Source organism: Mesoplodon bidens (assembly GCF_964165515.1).
Source record: "Mesoplodon bidens genome assembly, chromosome: 6".
In the NCBI taxonomy this organism is placed as follows: Eukaryota; Metazoa; Chordata; class Mammalia; order Artiodactyla; family Ziphiidae; genus Mesoplodon; species Mesoplodon bidens.
The window spans coordinates 2730660-2741714 of record NC_138162.1 but is presented as its reverse complement, the minus strand read 5'-3'; the positions used below and the strand labels follow the sequence as shown (position 1 = coordinate 2741714).

At 57.4% G+C, this 11055-nt stretch overlaps 1 protein-coding gene across 1 annotated transcript in view; it reads left to right on the top strand.

The window, feature by feature from the left end:
- The first annotated feature begins 7080 nt into the window (after positions 1–7080).
- Positions 7081–11055, top strand: part of BRD3 (bromodomain containing 3) — a 32622-nt gene continuing 28647 nt past the window's right edge. The window contains exon 1 of the mRNA XM_081237316.1: positions 7081–7181. The gene's annotated coding sequence lies outside the window, so the exon portion shown is untranslated. The remainder of the gene's footprint in view (positions 7182–11055) is intronic.

Genomic DNA, 11055 nt, shown 5'->3' with positions numbered 1-11055 from the left:
GAGGGCTCTAACATTAATCTGCACAAGGCTTTCCTTTGCCCTAGCCCGTAAGCGACAGAGAACTGGGGCTGACAGCTGTGCTCTCTCCGTACGCCGCTGTTACCCAACGTTTCCATCACCGCTGCTGGGAGCCCTGCTCTGTTCTATTGCCGCTCCTTCATAGGTAACACGTTCCTTTCCGCTGGTTGTTTTCTCTCTTATTTAACTGACCTCCAGCCCCATGCCCTTCTCCTCCTCACCAAAACCAACCTACCCAGGACCCCATGGCTTCTGAAGAGCCATGCTCCAGACCAGAGGCATTTTCCAAGGGTGGAGCCATCCCCTTCCCTTCCTGCATTCTCCCTGTCAACCAGCCATCAAAATGAGGGTCAGCAAAAAAAAAAAAAAAAAAAAAAGGACTTCCCCGGTGGTCTGGTGATTAAGAATCTGCCTCCCAATGCAGGGGACGCAGGTTCAATCCCTGGTTGGGGAACTAAGATCCCCACGTGCTGCGGGGAAACTAAGCCCCCCGACTCTAGAGCCCAGAAGCCACAAGTAGAGAGCCCGTGCACTGCAACTACTGAGCCCGTGAGCTCTGGAGCCAGCGCGCCACGCTGGAGAGAAGCCCCCATGTCACAACGAAGATCCCACCTGCCGTAACTAAGACCCGACGCAGCCCATAATAAATAAATAATTTTTAAAAATGAGGGTCAGCCAGTAGCTTTTAAGTATTCTTATTATCGAGGTAAAATTCACCACTTTAACCACTTTAAAGTGAATGACTTCTAGTATATTCACAATGTTGTGCAACCAGCACCACTACCTAATTCCAGCACGTGTTCATCACCCCAAAAATCCCCTCACCCATCAAGCAGTCACTCCCCATTCCCCCCACCCACCAGCCCACAACAACCACTAATCTGCTTTCTGTCTCTATGGATTCGCCTATTATGGATATTTCATGTAAATGAAATCATACAATATGTGATCTTTTGTTTCTGGCTTCTTTCACTTAGCACAATGGCTTCAAAGTTTATCCATGTTGTAGCATGTATCAGTGCTTCATTCCTTTTCATGGCTAAATAATTTTCCATTGTGTGGACATACCATGTTTCACTTATCGTTCATCAGTTGATGGACATTTTGTTTGTTTTCACTTTGGGACTATTATGAATAGTACTCCTGTAAACATTTGTGTACAATTTTGAACATCTGTTTTCAGTTCTTTTGGGTACATATCTAGGAGTAGAATTGCTAGGTCCTATGGTAAAGCTATGTTTAACTTCTTCAGAAACTAACAAACTAGTTTCTGAAGGGTCTGCTCCATTTTCCATTCCCAGGGTAGCAATGTATGAGGGTTCCAATTTTTCCACCTCCTTGCCAATACTGGTTATCTTCCTTTTATTAAAAATTTTTTTGGCCACACCGCATGGCATGAGGGATCTTACTTCCCTGACCAGGACCCTATACTTTCTTCCAAGGTTTTTATAGTTTTATTATTTAGTTATTTATTTGGTTGCACTGGGTCTTAGTTGTGGCAGGTGGGCTCCTTAGTTGTGGCATGTGGGCTCCTTTGTTGTGGCAGGTGGGCTCCTTAGTTGCGGTAGGCAGGCTCTTTAGTTGTGGCATGCGAACTCTTAGTTGCAGCATGCATGTGGGATCTAGTACCCTGACCAGGGTTCAAACCCGGGCCCCCTGCCTTTGCGGCGCAGAGTCTTAAACACTGTGCCACCAGGGAAGTCCCGGGTTTATAGTTTTAGCTTTTATCTTTAGGTCTTTGATCCATTTTGAGTTAATTGTTGTATATGGTGTGAGGTAGGGGTCCAATTTTATTCTTTTGTATATGGATATCTAGTTATCCCAGCACTATTTGTTGAAAAGATTATTTTTTCTATACTTGTCAGTGTCCACATTTTTTATTCTTTTTTTTTTTTTTTTTTTTTTTTTTTTTTTGTGGTATGTGGGCCTCTCACTGTTGTGGCCCCTCCCGTTGTGGAGCACGGGATCCGGACGCACAGGCTCAACGGCCATGGCTCACGGGCCCAGCTGCTCCGCGGCATGTGGGATCTTCCCAGACCGGGGCACGAACCCGTGTCCCCTGCATTGGCAGGCGGACTCTCAACCACTGCGCCACCAGGGAAGCCCTACATTTTTTATTCTTATAAGGACATCTGTCATATTGGATTAGGGCATACCCTAATGACCTCATTTTAACTTAATTACCTCTTTAAAGACCCTATCTTCAAATACAGGCACATTCTGAGGTACTGGGGATTATGACTTAAATATATAAATTTTGGGGGCACACAATTCAGCCCATAACATGATCGTGTGTGTTTCTTTCCTTTCTTTCTTTTAATATAGTGTATTACATTAGTTGCTTTTCAACTTTTTTTTGGAGGGGGCGCTGTGCCATGGCTTGTGGGATCTTAGTCCCCCAACCAGGGATCGAACCCATGCCCCCTGTGGTGGAAGTGCTCAGTCCTAATCACTTCTTCAATCATTTTAAACACACTTATTTCATAGCCTTGGGGTTCCTTCTCAGAGGCAGAGGACATAGGGAGGGGACACAGGGCCATGGTGTCGCAGGACATCAATGCAGAAAGCTTTCCTGTGGATGCAAAGCCAAGAAGGGCTGGTTACATCATCTCTTAAGCCATCAGAGCCACAGGGATTCCAGGGGCACCTAAACTTTGAGCAAGGATTCCAGGAGACCCAGGGACTGAAGCGCTTGAGAGGCCAACCCTCTCTCCATCGTATCACAATGATCGCCTCTTCAAACAAAACTCATTTTTCATTACATAGCAATCCGTTTGCCTTGGGAAAACAGTGATCAAGAAGAAAAATAAACTAAAATCACCCAGAATCCTAGTTTCCATATTTAGCTGCCATGAGCCAACTAGCCCAGCTCCCCAGCTCCCTTCCGGACTTGATTTTTCTCCACAGCACTGAGCACAGTCAGGCACACTGCATATTTTACTTATTTCTGATAGTCTGTGCATCCCCGGGAGCATGTCAGCTCTGCAGCAGCTGGCACTTTGTCTTGCTCCCTCTTGTACCTGCAGAGCTGGGAAGCGGGAGTGTGGGGCACCATTCCCTCCATCAGCACCTTTGGAGTGAACGAACAAATGCACGTGCCGTCTTATGAATGAAAACGTCTACCGCATTTACCCTCACAACAATCCTACAAGGCAGGTGTTTACTATCCTATTTCAGAGACGGGTAGACTGAAACCCTGGGGGCCACCACCTGTCTTCTCGCCCTGCCTCCTGCTGACCGTCTTTCTGCGGCCATATTTATGCAGCTGCAGCATAGCCCACTCTCTCTCTCTGTTCACCTGAGCCCCAAGTCATGTCCAAGACATTTCCACACTGTGTTTCTAAGGACTTTATTATTACTTTTCTAATAATGATCTTCCACGTTAGGAGCAGGAAAAACAGGGAAGTGAGATGGCTCACTCCAAGTTCCATCCCATCCCAGGGGCTCCCCATGCTTTTATAAGAGAACCAACTAACATACTTGGGTGTTTGCGGCCTCAAACACTCACCTCATCTCTCCCATCACAACGCAGCTCCTGGAATGTATTTTGCAGGTGAAATGTGAACCCCACCCCCCTGGGTTCAAACCACAGCTCAGGCTAGTAATTTAACCTCACAGCGCCTTCATTCTCATCTATAAAAAGTGGGCAGAATTATTCCTGCTTCACAAAATTGGTGATTCAGGGAAATTATGTATATAAAACTCTTGACACAGTGCGTGGCTCACAGTAAATGGTCAATACGTGATTGTACTGGTATAAGTAGAAACCTTTGCTCCCCATCAGCCATGGTGCAGCCTTTGCTTGGTGGAGACAGAAATTCCTTTTTAGCTGTTGGCGAGTGCTGATCAGCCTCTGGGGGAAGGACTCATGCACACTAAACTTTTTTTTTTAATTATTTCATTTATTTACTATTTTTGGCTGTGTTGGGTCTTCGTTTCTGTGCGCGGGCTTTCTCTAGTTGTGGTGAGTGGGGGCTACTCTTCGTTGCAGTGCGCGGGCTTCTCACTGCAGTGGCTTCTCTTGCGGAGCACGGGCTCTAGGCGTGCGGGCTTCAGTAGTTGTGGCTCGCAGGCTCTAGAGCGCAGGCTTGGTAGTTGTGGCGCACCGGCTTAGCTGCTCTGCGGCATGTGGGGTCTTCCCAGACCAGGGCTCAAACCTGTGTCCCCTACATTGGCAGGTGGACTCCTAACTACTGCACCACCAGGAAGCCCGAGAACTAAACTTTTAAGAGACTCAGGTATTAACTATAAAGCAATACCATAACTGCTCTGTGCCTCCTGGGGCATCGTGGGTGAAGACTGCAGGAGGCAGCAGGAGGGAGCCAAGGCCCCAGCCCTGGGCTGGCCTGAGCAAGGGTTTAAGGCCAACTGCAAGCTTTAAGGCCATGGCTTTAAGGTCTGCAGGGCTCCAGTGGGGGAGATCGGGGCAGCTGCCTTAGCTGGTAGGGGTCTGGCTACACCAAGTTTTGCAGATGGAGGCTGGAGAGTGGGACAGATGTACAGAAGAGAAAGTTTATTCACTAAGCAAATATGTATGGGGCACCCACGCCGTGCCAGACCTATTGTAGGCCCTGGGGGTCTAGAGCCCTGCTCTCAGGGAGCTGCCCCACTGGAGGGTGGAGACAGCCAATAAACAGCCCAGTAATAAGAGACCAAGGCAGAGAGGTGAGCCACGACCAAGAGGGGCTAGAGGCCCAGCCTGCACCGTCTTTCCTCTCCCACAGCTGCAGGATGACGTCCTATTTTTAGTCCTCCTTTGACAGATGAGGAAACCCCGGTTGGGGAGATTAAGTGGCTGTACCCCAGGCACACAGCAGTCCACGGAGGCCCAGCCTCTGGCGTTGAAGCTACAAGAGCCTGGGAAGGGAGAAGACGGTGTCTGGTGGTGGTGGTGGGGACAGTCAGGGCCACCCAAATCCCTTCCCAAGGCAGCCTGGGGAAGCCTGGGGCTTCCCAAGAAGCCCCCGGGAGGGGCTCCTGCACTAGGCTTGAGGGGTCGTTAGCCCAGGGGCTGAGATGCTCAAATGTGAGTATCGGTCACATTTCTCCTACAGATTCTGCCTCCAGAGATTTCTTTAGCCTCAGGGAAGATCACTCCACCAAGCTCCCTGGGCTATGGGTGAGTGGGCCTGGGGAAGAGAGAGGCAGGGACCTAGGTCCTTCCATCAGAGCCAGCCTCCCAGGGTGGCCCAGGGTCCTTCTCTACTCCTGGGAGGGACTCCTCAGGCCAGTGGCAGGGCAGAGGGGGCTCATCAGGGTCCTGGGCATTCGGCTGGCAGCCTTGCCAGCCTGGCTGGTTCGGGTGGCCTCTGTGTGCGCTCCATCCAAGCCCTGCAACATTAAGACCAGGTGGAGAGACTCTCTGTTTCGGCCTCATGAGGAGAGAGGTGGGATCGTTTCTAGCAGTGCGGTGCACCCTGCTGATGGCCAGAGACCCCAGAATGTCCAAGAGAATGAGACCCAGGTGGAAGGAAGGGGATGTAGCCTTGGAGGTGACTAAAACAGAAGTCTGCAAACTGGAGTACCAAACTCGGGCTTCGGGAGGGATGCAACCAGGATGATGGTTCCAAAGGGGTCAACCTGCAGGTCCTCACCGTCCACGCTTCCCTCTTTCGACTTTCTCCCACTTTGTAAACTAAAAAGGCAAAGGTCTTCCCCATCCAGAGTCTGGCATCCGGGGGTGTAGGAAGTCCTGGGCTCCCAGGAAAGGGACAGTGGGGAGGGTGGGGGGAGGTTTTGGCCTCTCCTGCAAGCTGTGTTTCCCAGGACCCAAGGCTTTGGCATCTCAGCTCTCTGTGACCCAGGGCCATTTCACCTCCCAGAGTTGCCTCACCTTTAAGCCGGGCACAGAAGGCCTGTCCTGGGTGGGTGTGGGGCTGCATGGGCTCAGCCGAGTCGTCATTCACTTTAATGTTATAAAGACGTATGTGTTTGCGGTAGTAGCGCTCTTGCTCAACCTAAAATAAACCCAGTGACCCCAGGGGCTTGGGAGGGGTTCAGCCCACACGAGGCAACTCGACCTTGTAGTTGGCAGGTTCAGTGGGTACCAAGGAAAACTTGTTTTGTTTTTGACTTTTTATGGGGGTTTAATATACACAACGTGCGTCCACCTTAAGTTACAGCTGGATAAAAACTTAATGTATACACAGGAGGAACTGCCACTGAAAATAAGATCTGAAACGTGTCCACGAGCTGAACCTTTCAAAAATACAGAAAAAGGGCCAGAGTCCCCAGGTATTACCTTTGTGGCCCACTGCTGGAACCTCAGGCTAGGGACCTTTGATCTCATTCCTGCCCCTCACTGGGCAGATGGGAAAAGAGGCTGGGGGGCCAGGTCTCCGGGGAGAGCCGGGAACATCCCCTGCTCCTCGCCAGCTCCTGGCACTTGGCGCCCTCTCCCACGACAGCGAACTCGGGGGGCCCAGGCCCTGGCCTGATGTGGGTGGGAACGGGAGGTGGGGGGTTGGGGGAGGTAGGTAGATAGGGGCGCGACCGAGCGAGACTCCTCCCCGGGCGGGGCCGCCCCTGCGCGCGCGCCGACGCCCCGCCCCTGCCCTCCTGCGCGCGCCCCCGCCAGGCTAATTAGGCACGCGGTTTGTTTACAAACATGGGCGCCCGGCAGGTACGCGCCGCCCAGACCGTGCGCGCCCGAGGTTCGAGGGCGGCCCCCCGGACTCCGGGGTCCTCCGGTGCGGGCGGCAGCGGCGAGCGAGTGCTGGCCGCACTCCCGCCTTTTGCGCGCCTCCCCGAGCATCAGGAAATACTCCCAGAGGCGCACGTCCCTTGCGCGGCAGGGCGCGCGGGAGGGCCGCGCCGGGTCCCCGAGTCGCCGCCGGCGCCGCGCCCCGCCCCCGCGCGCCCCCCGGCCCGGGCCCGCTCGCGGCCGGGTCGGCGGGGCGGGGCGGGCGGCGGGCGGGGGCGCGCGGGGCGGGGCGGGGCGCGGCGCCGGCAGGGCCGGGACATGTAGTCCGCGCGCCACGGCCTCTCCTGGGCGGCCCCGGCGCGGGCCCGGCCGCGGACTACGACTCCCGCCAGGCGCCGCGGCGCAGCGCATGAGCCCTGCTCGGCTCCGGCGCGTCTATTATGCTGCCGGGGCCGGCGAGCCAAAGAGGAGCCGGCCGCGCGGGCCGGGAGGGGACGGCCGCCGGAGCCGCCGAGGCCAAGTACGCCTTTCTCTTGCTTCCTTGCGCGCGCGGAGCGGCGGGCGGCGCGGGTGGCGGCGGGCCGGGCGGGGCGGGGAGCGCGGCCCCGTACGCCCCGCGCAGGCCTCCGGCGCGTCCGGGGAGCCGGGCGCCCGGGACGCCGTCGCCGCCTCCGCCTTTGTGCGCGGCCACGATGCAACAAAGCGCGGCGGCGGCCCGGGGTCGCGACGGCGGCGGCGGCGGCGCGGGCCCCCTCCCCTCTGCCCGCGCCCTCCCGGCCGCCCGCGTCCCGGGCTCGGGGGCGTCGCCGCGGCCGGGGCGCGCAGCCCAGAGTTGGCACGGCCTGCGCGCCCCGCGCCAGCGATCTCCCGCGCGCCCTCCCTCACGGAAAGGATTTTTTTCCCCCTTTCCTCCGCCCGCCATCTTTCGAAGGGGGGATCGGGGCGGACGTGGAGGGGAAGGTGCGCTTCGGCGCCACTTTCCCCGCGCCCCGTTCCCCGCGCCCGTCCCGCCCGTCCTGGCTCCTGGCCGCGGGGCTCGCGTGGGGGCCGTCGCCGCGGCCGGGGCGGGGGGCGAGGCCGGGCCAGGGAGCGGGCGGCGTGGCGTGGAGGCCGCTTTCTCCAGAGTTAGGGGCCCGAGCTGACTTTGAGCCCTTTGGAGTTGCTGGGTCGTTGCAGCGCGGCCAAGAGGAGACCCAGTTCCCGTTTTGAAATCAGCCCGAAAAGCGCTTAATCCGGGCAAGGCTGAGTTGCGGGAGGAGCGGGGGTGCGTGCCCTCCTTCCCATTCAGGGTGGGCCGCGGCCTGACAGCACGGCACAAGCCCATCGGGGAGAAGTGCCCACCCCAAACCTCACTCGGCCCCCCGGCCCTCGTGGACTCCCCGTGAATAAAGCTGGGGCTCGGGGGAGTCCTCTTCCTCCACCGGTTGCTCATCCGGGGGCAGGCCGGGGTGGAGGTCTTGGGCCGCCTCCTTTCCCTCGGGGCTAGGGGGCAGTTTTGGAAAGATGAAAGTGGGGGCACGGAACCGGTCCGCCTGGAGACCCACGTGGGGCGGTCCCGTGGTCCATCCTGAGGGTTCCCGCAATTGGGCCCAGTCCCTGACCATTCTGCGGTCCTTCATTTTGGCTGAAAGCTTTCTACCCAGAAGTGCATGACTGGGGCTGCCCCCGTGTGTTCCCTGGGTTGTGGCTGCAGAGTTAATGGGGAGGTGGTATTGGGTATCAGTGGGCAAACTGGCTGGAGGGCGGAAGGCAAGTAAATGAAGGAGTCGCTCTGGCCCCTCCTCCTCGTGCCCCCCCCACAAGTGAAGACGAAGAAGAAAGTTTTTGTTTGTTTGTTTGTTTTTCTTTTTTAATCCTGCTTTTGTAGGCTTTCCTCCTGACTCTTTCTTTAAATAGGGGTTCTTTTCCTGGGTCCATGGAGTGGCCCTGGGGAGATCCTGAAATCTACGCAAAGTTGCCTGGGCGGCATGTCTCCTGGGGGAGTAGTTGGCTTTCAAGGGTATCAAGAAAAGGCCTGAACCCGTGCAAGGCTGTCTTCAGGAGTTAGGGACCTCCTTCCCTCCCTCCCTCCCCCCTCCCTCCCTCCCTCCCCCCCTCCCCCCCTCCCTCCGTCCTCTGGCAGCCCTGAGTGCGGCCTCTCATTTGCAAATAAAGCTCTGTGTTTGCCCTTTTCTGTCTTGAGGCCTTGATGTGTGCTGGTGGTTACAGATCGGGAGAGATAGGGCATACGGCATCTGGGGCGGGCGGTGTGGGCCATTTCGCTTTGACCTTTCTGGTAACCTCGGGGGCCCCAGGACTCTGGAATCCCGCCCCAAGCAGCTTCTCAGAAGCTTCGATCCAGTCCCAGCCCTGCCACGGGGACGTCCGGGGAGGAGGGACGGGCAGCACCAGGTCAATTTTTGTTTTGTTTTTAGAAAGTGGAGTAATTGCTTTCTCTCCACCCCAGCCCGCGCGTGCTTGGGAAGTGAGCTCTGAATAAAGGGAGAGGATTTGTAATTATTCTGCTCCTGCCTGCCTGGCCCAGCAGAGCGGTCACGGGCAGAAAGTGAAAGTGGGGGGTGGTGGCGGGGTAAAAAGTGAACCGCCTACCGCCCGCCGCAGCCGGCGGCTGCTCCTGCGCCCTCTTCCTCCAGGCTGGCGAGTTGCCAGCTGCCCGAGCCCTGCGCCGGGCAAGCGGCGAGGCGCACGGCCATTTCCTGGTTCTCGGCGGCAGAGCTTTCTCTGGGGAGTGCTGGCCGCGGCCCCGAGTGGAGTGCTTGGTTCGGGACCAGCAGGCCACCTCCGCGGGCCGGCCCCAGCGTCTGCCTGGCTCTCCGTCCGCCGCTGGTGGGCCCTGTTCTCCTCGGGAGAGCGGGTCTCATCCAGTGGGTCCAGGGGGAGCTGGGCCGGGTCGGGAGTGGGGGGGGCCCACCGCCCCCCAGCGAGCGGCTGCACCTGGCCGCTTGCTTCAAGCCTCTGTGCAGGTCGCTGGATTTTCGGGGCGGTCGTGTGGGTGGGTGAGTAGCCTGGTCCGCCTTTCCCGTCTCCCCACGTGATGGCCCAGCTGTAAAGCGACGGAACCCCCAGGCAGGGCCCACAGACCCTACATTAGCAGGTCAGTATCTAGTCAGCATTCCTTGCTTCCGAAGGAGACTTTAGTGAATTGTGGCAGAAAGCAGCATCCTGCTTGCTGTATACCTGCCTGCTGGGAACTTGTCAGGGCAGCTCCTGCTTGGGAGCCCGCCCGCCGTCCCACCCGAGGCTCTGCCCCCTGGTTGCAGCAGGTGTCAGAGCAGCGCGCAGCGGCCCGGTGTGCTTGGCTCGGGGCTGCTGGTAGGTGCCCAGGTGGTGAGTGGCTTGTTGCACCTCCTCAGCCGCCCCGCCCCGCCCACTGTGAATCCCTTTGGCACCCGCACCCCTGCTCCTGTGGTCCTGCCTCTGAGAAGCACGGGCCTCTTAAAGGCAAAGCGTCAGTTTCTGGATCTGGAGTGGAGATGACGGTTACCTGTGTGGGGGTGTCTGTCCAGAGCCCGGAGACTCTGCTGTGTCAGTGCTGTGGGTGAGTGTTTATTTCTTTTGCCAGGTTTTAACTATCCCACAGGAGAATCAGTTCTCAACCTAACTCCTTTTTTAGGGCCTTTATAACCTCAAGTTAGAACCGGCAGGTGCATTTGGGGGGAAGCCCCCCCTCCCTCCCCGCTGCAGTACTGGGAGGACCCCCTCCACCTGCCTCCTGCACCAGAAGGGAACGAGGTGCCTGGGAGAGTCCTTTCGCCGCTGCTTGGGAACTGCCACTTGGGAGCGGGGTTGGGGGGGCTTCAGGTGCCCCAGTGGGATTTTTCTGCCAGTGCTGGAAGCTGGGCTTGGTGACCCGTGTGGCAGCGTTTCCACAGTGGTGTTCAGGAGTGTGGTCAGGAGAGTGTTCGGGGGGCTGGGGGTACCTGTGTCACAGGTGCCAAACCGTCGTGAGGAGCTGGGGCTCCAGGGTCCCCGCCGAGGTCCCCGGTACGTGGGGGCAGGAATGTCCTCGTCTCCTGTGAGGCCGAATGCGCGTCGCGTGGCTGGACCCTCGTGACGCATTATCAGGAGGAGGCGGAGCTTGGGGGCAGCCTGGCCTGACGGTGTCTCAGGGATGAAACTCAGGGGCAAAGGGAAAGGAAAGGCAGGAACGGGGCGCTGCCCAACTCCAAGCCCGCTTGCGCCGTCGGGCAGAGCCGTGGAGGTGCCAGCCCGGTGCTGGAGGCTGCTTGTTAAGAGCTGGGGCCCTGCTGGCTGTGCACCCCAGATAAGGCGCACACCCACCCTGTGCTCTGTTGTCTTAGCTGCCGCCAGGCTGTCCTACGTCTGGGGTGGGGAGACACCAGTGACCGTGTGAGTGTCCCCTGGGATGACAGACACTCCCTCCCCACGCCCCA